Source organism: Aythya ferina (genome assembly GCF_964211825.1).
Source record: "Aythya ferina genome assembly, chromosome: 1".
In the NCBI taxonomy this organism is placed as follows: Eukaryota; Metazoa; Chordata; class Aves; order Anseriformes; family Anatidae; genus Aythya; species Aythya ferina.
Window position 1 is genome coordinate 791,172 of NC_140296.1, and position 20,739 is coordinate 811,910.

Sequence of the window (20,739 nt, forward strand, 5' to 3'; positions counted from 1 at the left end):
GCTCGCTCCCCTCCTCCCCAGCAGGGCTGGGGAGAGAAGGGACACTTGGATCTGGCTGCAGGAGCTGGCACTGAGCTCACTCGCACACACAGAGGCCTCGCCAGGAGCTGGCACGTAGTCCTCTCAGCACGCGTACACATGGGAAAGGCTGCGAGTGTGCAAAGAGAAAAGCTTTAATGAGAAAATGCGACGATAGGACACACAAACACTGACCGGCCCTTTTATACCCCAAACAAACCCCTCAGCAGGCCCTCCTGCTCCTCCTTCTCTACACACGCCCATGCCTCCACACAGCAGCTCCACGTTATTTCAAGCTCCCCAAGCTCCCCGAGCTCCCCGAGCTCCCCGAGCTCCCCAGGCTCCCCAAGCTCCCCACACGGAGGTGTTGCCTTCACCACGAGGCTCCCCTTCCCCTCACAGAGCCGGTGGCACGGGGCTCCTGTTCCTCTGCAGCCATGGCTGGAGGAGCGCGGGGAGCACGGCGGCGCCTGCCCAGGGCTGTGCCCTGTCCCCAGCCATCTCCTGGTGGCACCCACCCTGCTGGCTGCCCTTACCCTTCAGCAGCGCACAGTTGTAGTTGCTGCGCACACCATGGGAGCGGAGATGGATGAAGTTTCTGTCTCTGTCACGTGTGAAGTTGGTGACCTTGAAGACCTCATAGGGTGGGATGAGGACTTCTTTCTCCTCAGGGTAGAAGGAGAAGTTCCAGATGGGGACACCATAGCAGGTGCACACTTTGAATAAAGTGTTCTGGCCAAATCTCTTGGTAGGTTTCTTATGGAGGGAGGCAGAGGCGAACTGGCCGAATCGGACGGTCTGGTTGATCTGGGCCGTAAAGTGGATGCCCCTGACGCCGCGGTACACGTTGTAGCATGTGCGGCCCTGGGCTTTCCGCAGAGCGTGCAGGGCCTCAGTCAGAAGGAAATGCATTGTCTTGAAGGGGAAGCATTCCATGTAGTGCTCTCGGGAGCACCCATCCTCGCGCACAGCTGCATTGAACTTGCGGTACAGACTTGTAGGGTAAGTGTACGCCAGCACAGCCACCGCGTACTCCCGCCGCAGCACCTGCGTGTGGTTGGAGTTCCGCCACTTCTCCTCTGCTTTTCTCCAGGTGTCTGCATAGGTGTGGTTTTCGAACTCGGTGCGGTTCACCATTTTAAGCTTCTTTTCCATCTTGCGTCTGCAGCCCTGGTACCGGTCATCGAAGGAGTTCTGGGCCATGTCCATCGCCACCTTCTTGATGGGGTTGAGGTCTTGCTCACGAGTGCTGCTGGCAGCCAAGGTGCCAGCCAAGGTGCCGGCCAGCAGCACCCAGCCCAGGCCGAGGTGCTCCATGTGCAGGAAGCTCCGGGGGTCCAGCCACGAGCGGGGATGCCCCAGGCAGCGCAGGACCTGGTCCTCTGCAACCGGCTGAGCTCAGCCGCTGAGTGCAGCAGTACAGGGCACGGGCGTCTGCTAGGGGGAGAGCGCAGGGTCGGAGAAGGCTGCAGGGAGAAGCGGAGCAGATGCATCAGGGTCACCTCGAAAGCCAACCATGGCCCCCCTGGCACCAGAGGGAAGCACCCGCAGTGTGTGTCCCCAGCCACGGCCACCTGGGTCTTCCCCACCCCGATACCAGCCCAGACTCCAGCCCAGCTCCTTGCATCAAACACCGCAGACACCTGGGTTCCCCCGTGCAGCCCCGACATCCTCTGAGGCCGCAGCATTTGTGCCAGGAGTAGCCCTGGTGCTGCAGTGAGATGTTACCTCTGCTCTGTTGCATGCAGGACCCACGGCTCGGCGCTGCTGCAGGGTGCGTGGAGCTGGCTGCTCTGCCTTTTTATAGCAACCCCCAGACAGTTTGTGTTCCAGCCCCCCATGACCACCCAGTTGCTGCTGGGCTGTTGCAAAAGGCTGCAGGGAAACCAACAGGAAATCGCCTTTTATCAGTTGCCCATGCTCTAGGGCGTGTGTGGGTCCCAGTCCCATGGGTGCTGAGAGGTGAGGCGCAGGCTCTGCAGCCCTCAGTGCAGAGGGGCTCCCGCAGCAGCGGACACTGGCTTGTCCTGGTTTTGGCTGAGATAGAGTTGCTTTTCATCACCGTAGCTGGTGTGGGGCTTTGGTTTTAGGATGAGAATGGTGCTGATAACACACTGATGGTTTAGATGCTGCTGAGCAGTGCTGACACAGAGCCAAAGACTTCTGTGCTTCTCACACTGTGGCGGGGTTGGCTGAGGGGCTGCCATTGCTCAGGGACAGGCTGGGCATGGGTCAGAGGGTGGTGAGGAATTGTTTTGTGCATCACTTTTTTTTTAGTGTTCCTGCTTGCTTATTTTCTATCTTTCTTTCTCATTAAACTGTCTTTCTCTCAGCCTGCCAGTCTGTGCACTGTTACTCTTGTCAGCTCTCTCCCCTTCCCCCGGTGGGGAGGTGACTGAGGACGTGGCTGTGCGGTGCTGAGGTGCTGAGCTCTCTGCTGCATTACACCACAGCGGTGCTTTTAGCACCTAGGGTGAGTCCGGAAGGTACCCGAGATGCTGTGAGAGATCCACAGACCTGAGCAGACAATGCTAGATGGGACAAACTGCTTTAGAATTCGTGCCCATGGTGCATTTGTTTAGCAGCCCCTGGTTGCAATGCTGATTTATTTGCTCTCCAGGTTGCCTTGTGTAAGCCCTCTCCTGCTGCGTATGCTCCCCGTGCTGCCATCAGCACCTCCGAGGGCTGCTTGAAGGCTGCTGGGGGCAGCTGGCTGTGCCTTCCCCAGCCTGGTGTGCGTGGGGTGTGCGGCTGCATTCACCAGCAAACTTTAGGCTGGACCAACCAGCCAGTACATGGGCCAAGTGCATGGGCCAAGCCCCAGCATGCTGCAGTGATTTGTGTCTCTTTGGAATTGCCAGGGTGATGACACACCTTTTTGAAGCATTCTGCCTGCTTCTTAGGATTCTGCAGTTTTTCAGGGGTGAATATCCAAAGCACTGCAGGTGCCCACTGCTCTCGATGCCTGGTAAAGGACAAGGACCGCTCTCTTACTCCCCCTCCTTAGATCAGGAGGTGAAGAAGTAAAGCAAAGAACAACACACGGGTTGAGATAAGGATAATTTAATTAAAGGGAAATAATAATAATAATAATTAAATATTATTATGAACGAAACAATTTAACTAAAGGAAAAAAAAAAAAAAGGAAAGGGGAAAACGTAGGGGTAAAGGAAAAAAAAAAAGGGGGGAGGAAAACAAACGAATAAAACAAATGAAGGCTGTGTGGAAGTGCAGAAGAAAGAAATTGCTCTCTACTTCCCACAAATGAGCGATGCTTGACCACGTCCTTGAAGCAGGGCCTCAACGCATGGAGCCGGTGTTGAGGAGGAGGACCGACGTTTTCACGAGAGCCCACCACTCCCACTCCCCTCTTCTTCTTGTTCCCACCTTTTATTGCTGAGTGTGACACCACATGGTATGGAATGTCCCTTTGTTTGGTTTAGGTCAGCTGCCCTGGGGATGTTTCTCTTCTCACTTTTTGCCCACCCCCTAGGAGGGTTAGAGAGAGACCCGATGCTGTGCCACTGCTGCTCAGCAGCAGACACAACCCTGCTGTGATCCCACTGCTGTTCCAGCTCCAAGTACAGAGCACAGCACTGCTTGGGCTACTGCAGGGAAAGTTAACATCCCAGCCAGACCCAGTACATCCTCCACCCCTTATTCCATAACATTTGTGTCACACTCAGATCCCCATACAAGTATTCTCATCATTATTCCTTGTCCTTTAACAGGACAAGGATTTAACAGGGCAGGATTAATAGGCAGGTGTATCTTTTCATTCCATAGGTCTTTCTTGGAAAATGTTCATAAGAACTGTTGATGATTAGGTCTTCCTCTGCCAAAGTGGCCACTCAGGGCAGGTGGAGTTGGATGTTTGGATGCCAGCACCAGCTTAGCTCAAGTCCTTGTTGCACCGCCCGGCTCCTTGCAAAGTTAACCTGTCGTTGATCCTACAGCGTCTTCCTACAACATATAACTTAGATAGCAGATTAGTTTTCTCTCAATGTCAAATCTCCTTGAGGCACACACTTGATGTCCCCATTCTTTTGCATGACCCACCAGGTATACTCCGGTCCTTGGGCGAAGACAATCCCACGAGTGGGTTTGCCTTTTCCCAAGGCAGGAGCAACCCACACTGCCTACATCCACCTTCCTACATGCACTACGGGGACTTTAGCTCCTTTCACTGTGTGTAGGGGTTTTGTTTTGGCAGGACCAGCACGGCTGTCAGACCCCCTATTGTTAACTAGCCAAGTGGCTTCTGGTAGATCTATGTCCCCTTGTTTCCAAGTCCCAGCCCCCAGTGCTCGTAACATAGTCTTTAACAGTCCATTGTACCTCTCAACCTTCCCAGAAGCTTGTGGGTGATAAGGGATGTGGTACGCCCACTCAACACCATGCCTCTTGGCCCAGGAGGTAACAAGATTGTTTCGGAAATGACTCACATTGTCAGACTCAATTCTCTCTGGTGTACCATGACGCCACAATACTTGTCTTTCCAGGCCCAAGACAGTGTTTCGGGCCGTGGCATGGTTTACAGGGTATGTTTCCAGCCACCCAGTAGTTGCTTCTGACACGGTGAGTATGCACTGTTTGCCTTGGCGTGTTTGTGGGAGTGGTCCGATATAGTCAATTTGCCAGGCCTCACCATATTGAAACCCTAGCCATCTCCCCCTGTTCCAGGGAGATTTTACCTTCATGGCTTTCTTGATTGCAGCACAGGTCTCACACTCATGGGTAACCTGTGTGATGGCCTCAATGGTCAAGTCCACCCGTTGATCACGAGCCCATCTGTAAGTGGCATCCCTCCCCAGATGTCCTGATGTTTCATGGGCCCATCAAGCTACAAACAGCTCACCCGTATGTTCCCAGTCTAGGTCCACCTGAGCCACTTCAATTTTTGAAGCTCGATCCACTTCTTTGTTGTTCTGATGTTCTTCAGTAGTGCGACTCTTGGGCATGTGGGCATCTACATGACGTACTTTAACGTCCAGGTTTTCTACCCAGGCAGCAATATCTTGCCACAGGGTAGCAGCCCAGATAGGTTTACCTCTGCGCTGCCAGTTGCTCTGTTTCCATTGCTGCAGCCACCCCCACAGCGCATTTGCCACCATCCATGAGTCAGTGTAGAGATACAGCCATTTTTCTCTTTTGGAAATCTCTAGGGCTAGTTGTATGGCTTTTACTTCTGCATACTGACTCGACTCACCTTCCCCTTCCATGGCCTCCACAACTCATCGTATGGGATTCCACACAGCAGCTTTCCATTTCCGATGGCTCCCTACCTCACGGCAGGATCCGTCAGTAAACAACGCATACTGCTTTCTGTCTTCTGGCAACTCATTGTATGGTGGTGCCTCTTCAGCACGAGTTACCTCTTCTGTTGGCACTCTGAAATCTCTGCCTTCCAGCCAGTCCATAATCTCTTCCAGGATTCCTGGGCGATTAGGTTTTCCCATTTGAGCCCGCTGTGTAATTAACGCTATCCACTTACTCCACGTAGCATCAGTCGCATGGTGTGTAGTGGGAATTTTCTCTTTGAACATCCAATGTAACACAGGTAGCCGTGGTGCCAAGAGGAGCTGTGCCTCTGTACCCACATCTTCTGAAGCAGCTCGAACACCCTTATATGCTGTGAGTATCTCTTTTTCAGCTGGGGTGTAATTGGCTTCTGATCCTCGGTAGCCCCGGCTCCAGAAACCCAGAGGTTGACCTCAAATTTCTTCTGGTGTTTTCTGCCAGAGGCTCCAGGTGAGGCCATGCTCCCCAGCTGCAGTATAAAGTATGTTTTGCACAGATGGTCCAGAATGGACATGCCCAAGGTCTACTGAACGAGCAATTTCTTGTTTGAGTTGTTCAAAGGTCTGTTGTTGCTCGGGGCCCCACTCGAAATAGTTTCTCTTTCGAGTCACTCGATATAGAGGACTCACAAGCTGACTATAGCCTGGCACATGCATTCTCCAAAATCCCACAAGGCCTAGGAAAGCTTGCGTTTCTTTTTTGCTAGTTGGCGGAGACATTGTCATTATTTTATTGATCACATCCATCAGAATATGGTGACATCCATCCTGCTATTTTACCTCCAAGAACTGGATTTCCTGTGCAGGCCCCTTGACCTTACTCTGTTTAATGGCAAAACCAGATTTCAGGAGAATTTTGGAATTTGGATTACTTTCTTCCCTTTCTCAAAAACTTCTGCTGTGTTCCCCACACGAGGATGTCATCAACGTACTGCAGGTGCTCAGGAGCTCCCCTTTGTTCCAGTGCAGACTGGATCAGTCCGTGGCAAATGGTAGGGCTGTGTTTCCACCCCTGGGGCAGTCGATTCCAGGTGTATTGGATGCCCCTCCAAGGGAAAGCGAACTGTGGCCTGCGTGCTGCTGCCAAAGGGATGGAGAAAAATGCATTAGCAATATCAATTGTGGCGTACCACTTGGCTGCCTTTGACTCTGGTTCATATGGAAGTTCCAGCATGTCCGGCACTGCAGCACTCAGTGGTGGCGTGACTTCGTTCAGGCCTTGATAGTCCACTGTTAGCCTCCACTTGCCATTAGACTTTCACACTGGCCATATGGGACTATTAAAGGGTGAGCAAGTCTTGCTGATTACTCCCTGACTCTCCAGTCGGTGAACCAACTCATGGATGGGAATCAGGGAGTCTCGGTTGATGCGATATTGCCGTCGGTGCACCGTTGTAGTAGCAATTGGTACCCGTTGTTCTTCAACCTTCAGCAATCCTACAATGCAAGGGTCTTCTGAAAGGCCAGGTAGGGTAGACAGCTGCCTAATCTTCTCTGTGCTCAAAGCAGCTATGCCAAAAGCCCTTAGGAGCCCCTCTTCTTGCTGCTGTATTTCCTTTCAGTTCACGTACCCGAGCAGCTAGGGTTGAGGTAGGTACACCATCCCATTTCCTCATATCCTCCCCACGGTCACTCAAATAAAACCAAAAGGTGCCACGTGGTGTGCATCTTGGGTACTCTCTCTCTTGAGCAGGCAAACGCTGATTCTTAGTGGCTGAAGCATCACTCCGTCTAGATGAGGGGGAATATGGGGAATATGCTCGTTCCACGAGGTGGTCAAGTCTTTCAGACAGTTTCTCCACAGCTGAGACACAGGACCATAGTGGAGCAGAGAGGTTGTCTTCATATTTTTGAAGCTGGCAGGACAGATTACACACTGTTGGTCCCATCCCCTCATCCCAGCTAAATACTGCCAGGGTACTGGCATGTGCTGGTGGTGCACTCTGCACAAATTTACGCCACATGGATGTTGTGCACTGGACTTCATCGGGATCTTGAGGTGTCTGGGCATTGTCCAAATCACTGTAAATCATCTCCTGCACAGCTAATCCCCACAGATGCTGGAGACCTTTATCCATAGTTGTCCACTTGCCTACGTGATAAACAATATCTTCCTTATGGGGATATCTTTCTTTCACAGCTGCCACGAGTTGTCTCCAGAGGCTGAGGACCTGTGCTCCTCTCCTAATTATTTAGTCCATTTCTCTAGAGAGGGATCCCAGCTGCTTGGCTTCATTGCCTTCTAATTGTAGGCTACTGGCCCCAGCATCCCAGCACCGAAGCAGCCAGGTGAGGATGTGTTCACCTGGGCGTCAGCCATAATCCTTTCGTATTTCTCGCAACTCACTCAGCGATAGGGATCAAGTGGTTTCTGATTCCTTTATGATTTCCAGCTCTTTTTCCTGCTGTTTTTGTGACGGCTCTGCTTTAGAGGTGCCTGCCATTTCCCCTTTTCCCTCCTTCTTAGGAGAGGCTTCTTCCCTTACTAAACGAGCTGACATCCGTTTCCATTGTTTTGACTTGATTATGGGGGCGACTGATACCATAGTCTGTTGGTCCTCTGGGTCAGCCACAGCATGTGTTATCTGGTCATCAGACACAGAAACTTCCTCCCTCTCTTCAAGGTGCTGGATGATGTTAAACAGTGTTTGATAGGAATAAGCCAGGACCCAGCACAATGCTGCAAGCTGTCGTTCTCCAGCATTATCACGGTCAGGACATACAACTCTCAAACATTCTACAAGGTTTTTAGGATTTTGCACTTGCTCAGGGGTGAAGTTCAAAACTATTGGAGGAGACACCCGTGACAAGTATATGCCAACATCATCCCACACACCTTGCCATTCGCCACAAGACTGTTTCAAGACAGATTCCCAGGTAAGCTTTCTAAACAATCGACTAATCTTAGAGAGAAGAGGAAACCCGTTATTCAGAATTAGAAATAGCAATACATGGGTTACACATGGCTGTTCAAAATACTCCCAAACTGTGGTAATTAGCCCACTGTGAAAGAAGGAAAAGGTACCATTCCTGATATTATTAATAAACTGGTATCCAGATGAGGAAAGGAAGGCAGTGTAGTTCTGAATATTCCCTAAAAGACAGTTTCCATGAGACCCAAATGATAACAGCGCAGAGCCTGAATGCCAGATTAAACTCAAGGCCAGTGCTTGGCAGCACAGCGAATTCAAAAAAATGAACACAGATTGTAGCACTTTGTCGGATCGGATATATAGGAGAAAGGAGACCATGACACGGATTGCATGACATATGATCAAACAAGCCATTATTAACAGGACACTGAACATGGTGACTAGCAAGTAAGTGTGTTAGTTGTACGTGCTTTAATCAATTCTATTGTTATCTCAACCCTTCGAGCCCCACCTTGGGTGCCAAAAAGGACTGTGGTGGTTTTACCGTGCTGGGTAGCTAAACACCACAACCGCTCTCTCACTTCCCCTCCTTAGATGAGGAGGGGAAGAAGTAAAGCAAAGAACAACTCACGGGTTGAGATAAGGATAACTTAATTAAAGGAAAATAATAATAATAATTAAAGAAAGATTATTATGAACTAAACAATTTAACTAAAGGGGAAAAAAAAAAAAAAAAAAGGAAAGGGGAAAAGGGAAGGGGAAAGGAAAAAAAAAAAAGAAAAGGAGGAAAACAAACAAATAAAACAAATGAAGGCTATGTGGAAGTGCAGAGGACAGAAATTACTCTCTACTTCCCACAAATGAGCGATGCTTGACCACGTCCTTGAAGCAGGGCCTCAACGCATGGAGCTGGTGTTCGGGAGGAGGACCGCCGTTTTCCCAACAAGAGCCCACCCCTCCCCTCTTCTTCCTGTTTCCACCTTTTATTGCTGAGTGTGACACCACATGGTATGGAACATCCCTTTTTTTGGTTTAGGTCAGCTGCCCTGGGGATGTTTCTCTTCTCACTTTTTGCCCACCCTCTAGGAGGGTTAGAGAGAGGCCCAATGCCGTGCCAGCACTGCTCAGCAGTAGACACAACACTGGTGTGATAACACTGCTGTTCCAGCTACAAGTGCAGAGCACAGCACTGCTTGGGCTGCTGCAGGGGAAGTTAACATCCCAGCCAGACCACATCCTTGCCACACTCCCTGCCACTCATAACCATCCTGCCTCGGGACAGGGGTCTGGGTGGCTTTCTTAAGTAGTTGTTTAACCTTAAACAAAACCTGAAGTGCATTCAGGAGACATTACAATAAGAACATGCTGGTCTGAACATCCCAAGGACATTCAAATTTTGAGGAGCTACTGTAACTAGCCTGGGGGAGAAAGGGCAGGTGAAGGAGAAAGGGGGAGTGAACAGGTGGGGAAAACATCTTCCCTTGTCCCCTTCACAGACTGTATCCCTGAAAAGAAAAGGTAAATGATGTAATTATTACTAGTTTCTGAGATATGGTTTCCAAAGTACGGAAGTGATGGCAATGCTGAGTACAAATACCAGATTACAGAATCCCATGTTAGGAATGTTTTAACAATTCGTGTCCATAAAGAACAGTCCTGTCTGCCTCTGGGCCCTGCACTGGCAATTTAATTCTTGAACCACAGATGCAGTGTGTCCCAGTCTCCCCTTCATTCTAGTCAATTTATCAAGTCTTCAGAAAATACTCCTCAAATTTATGAACCTGTTTGCTTTTGTTATTCCGGACTTCTATTTCTAACAGTTACAGCCTTTTTTTTTTGTCTTCTTCGAGATTAACTTAACACTGCTATAGGTGTGAATGGCTGGTGAAGAATGTTTTAATTACTGGTGAAGTGTCAATAAGAAAGCTATTTGTGTTTGTATGAAGTCTTTGATGTCTGGGGGTTTCAGAACAACTGATAACAACTAGTGACTGTTATGGGATACTATGCAGGCCTCTGATATCTGGCCAGGTGGCCAAGAGATTAAGAAGAAGAAAAAAAAAGAAGCTGAAGGACAGCTAGGATAGAAGACCTGCAGGGGATGTTCTATAAACTTGACACGGTGCCAAGGGAGTACAACGGGGAAGGACGAGAAAAAAACTTGGAGAGGAAGACTACGAGCCTTCAGCATGAAAGACCCCTAGAGACCCCCAGAGGGACCAGCGGAGACTGATGCGCATGCTCCAGTAGGAGGGACTGGACCCCGGAAGCTAATTATAATAATCTATTTTTTTTAGAAGTAGTAATGAATATGTATTAGTCTAGGAGCATAAAAATCAGCTACTTGATGTAACTGGTGTGCGTCCTGGTGGAGTGGAGACTCCCGGTGCACCCAGTGCTGTTTGCTTACCTCTATTCTTTTAATAAATCCTATTTTTTTATTTAATCCTATTTTGAAGAATGAGCCATTTCTAACACCCAGAACCATCTAGGTTGGAAGATCACCCAGCCCAACCTCTGACCTAACACTAACAGTCCTCCACTAAACCATATCACTGAGCTCTACACGTAAACGTCTTTTAAAGACCTCCAGGGATGGTGACTCCACCACTTCCCTGGGCAGCCCATCCCAATGCCTCACAACCCTTTCGGTAAAGAAGTTCTTCCTAATATCCAACCTAAACCTCCCCTGGCACAACTTTAGCCCATTCCCCCTCGTCCTGTCACCAGGCACGTGGGAGAAAAGACCAACCCCCACCTCGCTACAGCCTCCTTTAAGGTACCTGTAGTCTCATCCTTTAAGGTACCTATCAGTCTCATGAGCAGTAATTCTATCATGTCATAAGCCAGTGCTACACAGTAAGCAGCAAACTAACCTTAAACCAGCCCCCCAAAACAATAAACAGCACGACAGGGAACACATACAGTAAGTAATGTGCTATATAACTGAATTCAGAAAACAGGCACAGCAGACCTCAGATCAAAACAAAACAAAACAAAACAAAAACAAACAAACAAACAAAACAGTGCTATTAAGCTGATATAATGGTTACAATAATTTTGTTTTAACATGCTGTCATCACATCTGACACTATCTCAGCTCTTCGGGCCCCATCTTGGGTGTCAAAAGAACTGTTGTGGTTTAACCAGCACCACACAGACGCTCTTCCTCCTCACAGTGGGATGGGGGAGAGAATCGAGGAAAAAAAAAAAAAAAGAAAAAAAAACAAAAGTAAAAGCTTGTGAGTTGAGCTGAAGACAGTTTAATAGGACAGAAAAGAAAAAAAAAATAAGAAGAATAATCAAAATGGTAGTAAGATTAATAACACGTATAAAACACGTGATGCACAATGCAATTCCTCACCACCTTCTGATGGATGCCCAGTTTATCCCTGAGCAGCCTGAGCCCCCACCCCAGCTAGCCACCCCTATATATTGTTCAGCATGACCCCATATGGTGTGGGATACCCCTTTGGCCAGTTGGGGTCAGCTGTCCTGGGCCTGTCCCCTCCCAGCTCCTGCTGCACCCCCAGCCTGCCCGCTGCCAGGGCAGTGTGAGAAGCACAGAAGTCCTTGGCTTGGTGTGAGCACTGATCTGCAACGATTAAAACATCAGTGTCATATCAACAGTAGTCACATCCTAAATCCCAAACAGAACACCGTATCAGGTACTAGAAGGAAAATTAACTCTTTCCTCTCCAAAACCAAAACACATGGTCTGGAGCCAAGGGAAGCACCTTCCCCTGTGTGAGCTGGGGGCTCATGCACTTACCCCTCATCCACAGACTCCTTGGGGGCACCAGCACAGACCCCCTGTCCGCCTGATGCCCTAGCCCAGCCCATAACCCCTGCTGCTGGCTGGTTGGTCCAGCCTAAAGTTTGCTGGTGAATGCAGCCGCACACCCCACGCACACCAGGCTGGGGAAGGCACAGCCAGCTGCCCCCAGCAGCCTTCAAGCAGCCCTCGGAGGTGCTGATGGCAGCACGGGGAGCATACGCAGCAGGAGAGGGCTTACACAAGGCAACCTGGAGAGCAAATAAATCAGCATTGCAACCAGGGGCTGCTAAACAAATGTACCATGGGCACGAATTCTAAAGCAGTTTGTCCCATCTAGCATTGTCTGCTCAGGTCTGTGGATCTCTCACAGCATCTCGGGTACCTTCCGGACTCACCCTAGGTGCTAAAAGCACCGCTGTGGTGTAATGCAGCAGAGAGCTCAGCACCTCAGCACCGCACAGCCACGTCCTCAGTCACCTCCCCACCGGGGGAAGGGGAGAGAGCTGACAAGAGTAACAGTGCACAGACTGGCAGGCTGAGAGAAAGACAGTTTAATGAGAAAGAAAGACAGAAAATAAGCAAGCAAGAAAACTGAAGAAAGTGATGCACAAAACAATTCCTCACCACCCTCTGACCCATGCCCAGCCTGTCCCTGAGCAACGGCAGCTCCTCCCGATTTAGTGTCATCCACAAACTTACTTAGTAAGCCTTCATGTGATACATCCAGGTCATTTATTAAAACAGTGATGAGAACTGGCCCCAAAACAGAGCCCCGGGGAACCCCACTAGTAACTGGCCGTCAGCCTGATGTACCTCTGAACCCTCTGCTTGCTATGACCAGTGACTGCCTTGTCCCTCAGGTGCTTTTCAATAACTCCTGGGATAATTTTCTCCATGATTTTACCAGGCACTGAAATGAGACTGACAGGTCTGTTATTACCAGGGTCTTCTTTCTCGCTCTTGCTGAAAACTGGAACCACATTTGCCATCTTCCAAGAGACCGGGATCTCTCTGGATTCCCAAGACCATTGGAAAGTAATTGAGAGAGGTTTTTCCTCCCAGACAACAGATATGTGTATTGGGGCCCTGCTTCCCAAGATGTGGCTGACCTTGCTTGCTGATGGGCAGTGGAGAGTAACTGCTTTCTCTTTGCTTCTGTGTGAATTGGCTTTTTTTTTTTTTTTTTTTTTTTTTCTTTTTCTTTTGCATTTCAATTATCCCTCTCTCAACCCCTTAGCCTTTTCTTTGGGCCATCCTTTCTGCCTCCCCTCTGTCTCTGAGGAGCAATGAGAGAGCAGTTGTGGTTTTTAGTTAGACATTGATGTGAAACCACGGCAGCCTTTTGGCATCCATTGAGAGGCTCAGGGGGTGGAGATGACAAGAAATTTGACCAGAGTGCTTCAGAGGAGCTTACAATGATCATATTTGTCAAACATATTTGTTGATTTGCTGCCCACAATGTTGTCTGGTTTGCTCTTAATAAATTTCAGTGTGATCCTGTGCTGTGTTCTCTCTTTTGCTATTTATCATATCTGATGGTTTGTTAAAAGCTGTGTGTTTGTTTGTTTGTTAGTTTTTCAGTTTGCTGTTCTGTGAATCTGTATTGGCAAGGTCTTGGTAGCGGGGGGCTGCTGAGGTGGCCTCTCTGATAAGGTCAGTGCAGCAGGAGGGCAGGAGGTGCTCCATCAACCAGAGCACAAGTTCCCCTGCGGCCTGTGGAGAGGCCCCTGGTGGAGCAGGCTGTCCCCCTGCACCCATGGGTCCCACACGGAGCAGATCTCCACGCTGCAGCCCCCCTGTGGGTGGAGGAGCCCCCGGTGGAGCAGGTGGATGGGGTCTGGGGGGAGCTGCCGCCCACGCGTGGGGGCCCCGTGCTGGAGCAGTTTGGGACTGGGGGATGGACCCCGTGGGACGGAGCCGTGTGGGAGCAGTTCTTGAAGGCCCTGAAGGATCAGTTTGGGAAGGACGGCATCCATGGGAGGGACCCCACGGGGAGCAGGGGCACAGAGGGACCGTGAGGGGTGGTGGGGATGAAGCGTCAGGGACTGACCGCAGCCCCCATTGCCCATTCCCCTGCACTGCTCGGGGGGAGGAGGTGGAAGAGGTGGATGAGGGGAAGGTGTTGGAGTTTGGTTTTTTGTTTGTTTTCTCACTGCTCTAGCTTGTTAGTAATAGGCAATAAATGATACTCATCTTCCTACTCTGAGTCTGTTTCGCTTGTTACAATGATGGTTGAGCGATCTCCCTGCCCTTATCTTAGTGCCGTGTTGTGGGCTGATCCCCGCAGGGCTGTTCTCTCGGGCACGCTGCGCTTGGGTCTGCCGTTACCTCAAGCCTTCGGGCCTCGCACTGGGCACCAGAAGGCCTGCTGTGCTTGAAGCTACAGGCAGCTCAGCACCGCACAGCCGCTCGCTCCCCTCCTCCCCAGCAGGGCTGGGGAGAGAAGGGACACTTGGATCTGGCTGCAGGAGCTGGCACTGAGCTCACTCGCACACACAGAGGCCTCGCCAGGAGCTGGCACGTAGTCCTCTCAGCACGCGTACACATGGGAAAGGCTGCGAGTGTGCAAAGAGAAAAGCTTTAATGAGAAAATGCGACGATAGGACACACAAACACTGACCGGCCCTTTTATACCCCAAACAAACCCCTCAGCAGGCCCTCCTGCTCCTCCTTCTCTACACACGCCCATGCCTCCGCACAGCAGCTCCACGTTATTTCAAGCTCCCCGAGCTCCCCGAGCTCCCCGAGCTCCCCACACGGAGGTGTTGCCTTCACCACGAGGCTCCCCTTCCCCTCACAGATCCGGTGGCACGGGGCTCCTGTTCCTCTGCAGCCATGGCTGGAGGAGCGCGGGGAGCACGGCGGCGCCTGCCCAGGGCTGTGCCCTGTCCCCAGCCATCTCACGATGGTACCCACCCTGCTGGCTGCCCGTATTATTCAGCAGTGCACAGTTGTAGGTGCTGCGCACACCATGGGAGCGGAGATGGATGTGGGTTCCATTTGGGTAATGGGTGACACTGGTGACCTTGAAGACCTCATAGGGTGGGATGAGGACTTCTTTCTCCTTAGGGTAGAAGGAGAAGTTCCAGATGGGGACACCATAGCAGGTGTACACAAAGAATAAGGTGTCCCGGCCAAATTTCTGGGCAGCATTCTTCTGGAGGGAGGCAGAGGCGAACTGGCCGAAGCGGACGGTCTGGTAGCGGTGGGCCATAAAGTGGATGCCCCTGACGCCGCGGTAGACATTGTAGCATCTGTGGCCCTGGGCTTTCCGCAGAGTGTGCAGGGCCTCAGTCAGGAGGAAATGCATTGTCTTGAAGGGGAAGGATTGCAGGTAGTACCCGCGGGAGCGCCCACCCTCGCGCACAGCTGTGTTGAACTGGCGGTACAGACTTTTAGGGTAAGTGTACGCCAGCACGGCCACCGCGTACTCCCACCGCAGCACTTGCAGATCGATGGAGTTCCGCCACCTCTCATCTGCTTTTCTCCATGTGTCTGCATAGACCGGGTTTTTGAATTCAGTGCGGTTCACCATTTTAAGCTCCTCTTTCATCTCGCATCTGCAGTCCTCATACCGGTCATCGAAGGAGTTCTGGGCCATGCCCATTGCCAACTTCTTTATGGGGCCTAGGTCTTGCTCACGGGTGCTGCTGGTGGCCAAGGTGCCAGCCAAGGTGCCGGCCAGCAGCACCCAGCCCAGGCCAAGGTGCTCCATGTGCAGGAAGCTCCGGGGGTCCAGCCACGAGCGGGGATGTGCCAGGCAGTGCAGGACCCGGTCCTCTGCAACCGGCTGAGCTCAGCCGCTGAGTGCAGCAGTACAGGGCACAGGCGTATGCTAGGGGGAGAGCGCAGGGTCGGAGAAGGCTGCAGGGAGAAGCAGAGCAGATGCATCAGGGTCACCTCGAAAGCCGCCCATGGCCCCCCTGGCACCAGAGGGAAGCACCCGCAGTGTGTGTCCCCAGCCAGGGCCACCTGGGTCTTCCCCACCCTGATACCAGCCCAGACTGCAGCCCAGCTACTTGCATCAAACACCGCAGACACCTGGGTTCCCCTGTGCAGCCCCGACATCCTCTGAGGCCACAGCTTTTGTGCCAGGAGTAGCCCTGGTGCTGCAGTGAGATGTTACCTCTGCTCTGTTGCATGCAGGACCCACGGCTCGGCGCTGCTGCAGGGTGCGTGGAGCTGGCTGCTCTGCCTTTTTATAGCAACCCCCAGACAGTTTGTGTTCCAGCCCCCCATGACCACCCAGTTGCTGCTGGGCTGTTGCAAAAGGCTGCAGGGAAACCAACAGGAAATCACCTTGTATCAGTTTCCCATGCTCTAGGGCGTGCGTGTGTGGGTCCCAGTCCCATGGGTGCTGAGAGGTGAGGCGCAGGCTCTGCAGCCCTCAGTGCAGAGGGGCTCCCGCTGCAGCGGACACTGGCTTGTCCTGGTTTTGGATGGGATAGAGCTCCTTTTCATCACCGTAGCTTGTGTGGGGCTTTGGTTTTAGGATGAGAATGGTGCTGATAACACACTGATGGCTTAGATGGTGCTGAGCAGTGCTGACACAGAGCCAAGGACTTCTGTGCTGCTCACACTGCCCTGGCAGCGGGCAGGCTGGGGGTGCAGCAGGAGCTGGGAGGGGACAGGCCCAGGACAGCTGACCCCAACTGGCCAAAGGGGTATTCCACACCATATGGGGTCATGCTGGACAATATATAGGGGTGGCTAGCTGGGGTGGGGACACAGGCTGCTCAGGGATAAGCTGGGCATCCGTCAGCAGGTGGTGAGCAATTGCATTGTGCATCGCTTGTCTTGTATGTGTTATTATTTTACTATTATTATTTTTAGTTTTCTTATATTTCTTTCTGTCCTATTAAACTGTCTTCATCTCAACTCACAAGCTTATACTTTTTTTTCCCCCTCCCACCCAATTCTCTCCCCCATTCCACTTGTGGGTGAGGAAGAGTGAATGTCTCTGTTGTTCTGAGCTGCTGGCCGGTTAAACCACAGCAGTCCTTTGATGTCCAGCATGGGGCTCAAAGGGTTGAGATAAGGACAGATCTGACCACAGCGTGTTAAAACAAAATTGTTGTTTAACAATTGTAATTTGTAAACCTTAGCTTCTCACAACTCCCACTCGGACTGGGGACGAGGAGGAAGAGAACGAGGCAGGCTGCTCCAAAGTGGCGGGGCCATCAGAGGAACAGGAAGATGAAGAGGAAGGTATCATAAGAGCATCAGGAACTACCCGATGCCTATTCCAGCATGAGCTATGAGATAGGCGAAAAGATGTCAGTCGTTGTCCAGGTGAGCACCTTGTCATCTGGCTGCTCTGGTGCTGGGACAGCGGAGCCATGGTCTGCAATTAGAGGGCAGGGAAGCCAGGCAGCTGGGATCCCTTGCCAGGGAAGGGGGCATTCTGGAGTTGTCTTGTGTCAGGTGTGAAGGGAAGGTGTGCGTTCAAGGAGGATCCCAGAACCACAGAATCACGGAATTGTAGGGGTTGGAGGTGACCTCAGGAGATCATCGGGTCCAACCCCCTGCCAAATCAGTTATCTAGAGCAGGCTGCCCAGGTAGGCGTCCAGACAGGGACAGGCCTTGAATATCCCCAGAGAAGGAGACCCCACAACCTCCCTGTGCAGCCTGTCCCAGTGCTCCATCACCCTCACCGTAAAGAATCACAGAATTTCAAGGTTGGAAGAGACCTCAAGATCATCGAGAGGCCCCCGGTGGAGCAGGCTGTCCCCCTGCACCCATGGGTCCCACCCGGAGCAGGACCCGGCACTTGGCCTTGTTGAATTTCATAGAGTTGGCCTCAGCCCATCGGTCCGAGATCCCCCTACAGAGCCTTCCTACCCTCGAGCAGATCAACACACGCACCTAACTTGGTGTCATTTGCGAACTTACTGAGGGTGCACTCGATCCCCTCATCCAGATCATCGATGAAGATATTAAAGAGGACCGGCCCCAGCACCGAGCCCTGGGGAACGCCACTAGTGACCGGCCTCCAACTGGATTTGACTCCATTCACCACGACTCTTTGGGCCCGGCTATCCAGCCAGTTTCTAACCCAACGAAGCGTACACCAGTCAAAGCCACGAGCAGCCAGTTTATTGAGGAGAATGCTGTGGGAAACCGTGTTAAAAGCCTTGTTGAAGTCAAGGTAGACCACATCCACAGCCTTTCCCTCATCCACCAAGCGTGTAACTTTGTCATAGAAGGAGACCAGGTTCGTCAAACAGGACCTGCCTTTCATAAACCCATGCTGACTGGACCTGATCGCCTGCTTGCCCTGCAAGTGCCGCGTGATGACACTCAAGATAATCTGCTCCATGAGCTTCCCTGGCACTGAGGTCAAACTGACAGGCCTATATTTCCCTGGGTCTGCCCTCCGGCCCTTCTTGTGGATGGGCATCATGTTTGCTAGCCGCCAGTCAACTGGGACCTCCCCCGATAGCCAGGACTGCTGATAAATGATGGACAGTGGCTGGGCCAGCTCCTCTGCCAGTTCTCTCAAAGAAGACGATGTTTCGCATGTTGGTGCGAAACTGCCTGGGCTCCATTTTGTGGCCATTGCCCCTTGTCCTGTCCCCACAAACCACTGAAAGAGGTTGGCCAAATCCCTCTGTCTCCCACCCCTCAGGTATTTATACACATTGATGAGATCCCCTCTCAGTCCTCTCTTCTCCAGGCTGACCAGCCCTAGGTCTCTCAGCCTCTCCTCACAGGGAAGATGCTCCAGGCCCCGTATCATCTGTGGCCCTCCGCTGGACTCTTTCCAGGAGATCCCTGTCTTTCTTGTACTGGGGAGCCCAGAATTGGACCCAGTACTCCAGGTGAGGCCTGACCAGGGCAGAACAGAGGGGGAGGATCATCTCCCTTGACCTGCTGGCCACGCTCCTTTTAATGCCTGCCAGGATCTTGTTGGCCCTCTTGGCCACCAGGGCACACTGCTGGCTCATGGACAACCTGTCACCCACCAGGATCCCCAGGTCCTTCTCCTCAGAGCTCCTCTCCAGCAGGTCATTCCCCAGCCTGTACTGATACCTGCGGAGATGTGAGTTGCTAGGACAAACAATCACAAAGGGGTTTTGTCAGATAAAACTACTGTTTTTTTTGTCAGATAAAACTGTCAGATAAAACTCCAGTTTGCAGCAGCAGTCCCCCAGACACAGAAATGAAATTTCCGAATGTCAACGCTTTCATTTATGAAAATAAATAACATAATTTTCATTTATAAAAATAAATGTCAATGTTTTCCTTTATAAAAACATTGACAAAAACTGGCCCCAAAACAGCCCTGGGGAACCCCTCGAGTAACTGCCGACGTCAGCCTGATGTAACCCCATTTACTAGCACCCTTGGAGCCTGACCCACCAGCCAGTTGTTCACCCAGCACATTAGGTACCTGTCTAGCTGTGTGCTGCACATTTAGTCCTGATGGATACTTTGAGAAACCCTATCAAACGCTTTGCCGAAATACAAAAAGATTTCATCAGCTGCCATCCCTTGGTCAACTATGTGGGTAACTTTGTCATGAAAGGAAATTAAGTTCGTTAAGCAGGGCCTTCCCCTCATGAACCCTCTGCTTGCTATGACCAGTGACTGCCTTGTCCCTCAGGTGCTTTTCAATAACTCCTGGGATAATTTTCTCCATGATTTTACCAGGCACTGAAATGAGACTGACAGGTCTGTCATTACCAGGGTCTTCTTTCTCGCTCTTGCTGAAAACTGGAACCACATTTGCCATCTTCCAAGAGACCGGGATCTCTCTGGATTCCCAAGACCATTGGAAAGTAATTGAGAGAGGTTTTTCCTCCCAAACAACAGATATGTGTATTGGGGCCCTGCTTCCCAAGGTGTGGCTGACCTTGCTTGCTGATGGGCAGTGGAGAGTAACTGCTTTCTCTTTGCTTCCATGTGGATTGGCTTTTATTTTTTTTTTTTTTCTTTTGTATTTCAATTATCCTTCTCTCAACACCTTAGCCTTTTCTTTTGGGTCATCCTTTCTGCCTCCCCTCTGTCTCTGAGGAGCAATGAGAGAGCAGTTGTGGTTTTTAGTTAGACATTGATGTGAAACCACGGCAGCCTTTTGGCATCCATTGAGAGGCTCAGGGGGTGGAGATGACAAGAAATTTGACCAGAGTGCTTCAGAGGAGCTTACAATGATCATATTTGTCGAACATATTTGTTGATTTGCTGCCCACAATGTTGTCTGGTTTGCTCTTAATATCTTTCAGTGTGATCCTGCGTGATCCTGTGCCGTGTTCTCTCTTTTGCTATTTATCATATCCAAGGGCTTGTTAAAAGCTGTGTGCATTTGTGTTTTGTTTTTTTTTTTCAGTTTGCTGTTCTGTGAATCTGTATTGGCAAGGTCTTGGTAGTGAGGGGCTGCTGAGGTGGCCTCTGTGAGAATGTCAGTGCAGCAGGAGGCAGGAGGTGCTCCATCGACCACAGGACAAGTTCCCCCGCGGCCTGTGGAGAGGCCCCCGGTGGAGCAGGCTGTCCCCCTGCACCCATGGGTCCCACACGGAGCAGATCTCCACGCTGCAGCCCCCCCATGGGTGGAGGAGCCCCCGGTGGAGCAGGTGGATGTGGCCTGGAGGAGGCTGCGGCCCATGGAGAGCCCCCGCAGAAGCAGGCCCCGGGCCGGAGCTGCAGCCCGTGGAGAGGAGCCCACATGGAGCAGGGGGCTGGGGGGAGCTGCCGCCCACGCATGGGGGCCCCGTGCTGGAGCAGTTTGGGACTGGGGGATGGACCCCGTGGGACGGAGCCATGTGGGAG

General features: G+C 51.4%; 2 pseudogenes across 5 annotated transcripts; both read right to left on the reverse strand.

Annotated features, from left to right (window-relative positions):
• Positions 1-157: 157 nt before the first annotated feature.
• Positions 158-6,423, reverse strand: LOC311421714 (erythroblast NAD(P)(+)--arginine ADP-ribosyltransferase pseudogene; annotated as a pseudogene). Of its 3 annotated transcripts, none has more exons than XR_014698866.1 (2): positions 3,406-6,423; positions 158-1,484 (listed from the first exon to the last, which is right to left on the reverse strand). The product of XR_014698866.1 is annotated as an erythroblast NAD(P)(+)--arginine ADP-ribosyltransferase pseudogene (transcript). The 3 variants fall into 3 exon arrangements; XR_014698867.1 differs by lacking the exon at positions 3,406-6,423 and having other exon boundaries at positions 158-332; positions 377-1,897; XR_014698868.1 differs by lacking the exon at positions 3,406-6,423 and adding an exon at positions 1,747-1,889.
• Positions 6,424-14,533: 8,110 nt separating this feature from the next.
• On the reverse strand, positions 14,534-16,493 carry LOC311421729 (erythroblast NAD(P)(+)--arginine ADP-ribosyltransferase pseudogene; annotated as a pseudogene). Of its 2 annotated transcripts, none has more exons than XR_014698869.1 (2): positions 16,269-16,493; positions 14,534-15,833 (listed from the first exon to the last, which is right to left on the reverse strand). The product of XR_014698869.1 is annotated as an erythroblast NAD(P)(+)--arginine ADP-ribosyltransferase pseudogene (transcript). The 2 variants fall into 2 exon arrangements; XR_014698870.1 differs by having other exon boundaries at positions 16,096-16,493.
• Positions 16,494-20,739: the final 4,246 nt, after the last annotated feature.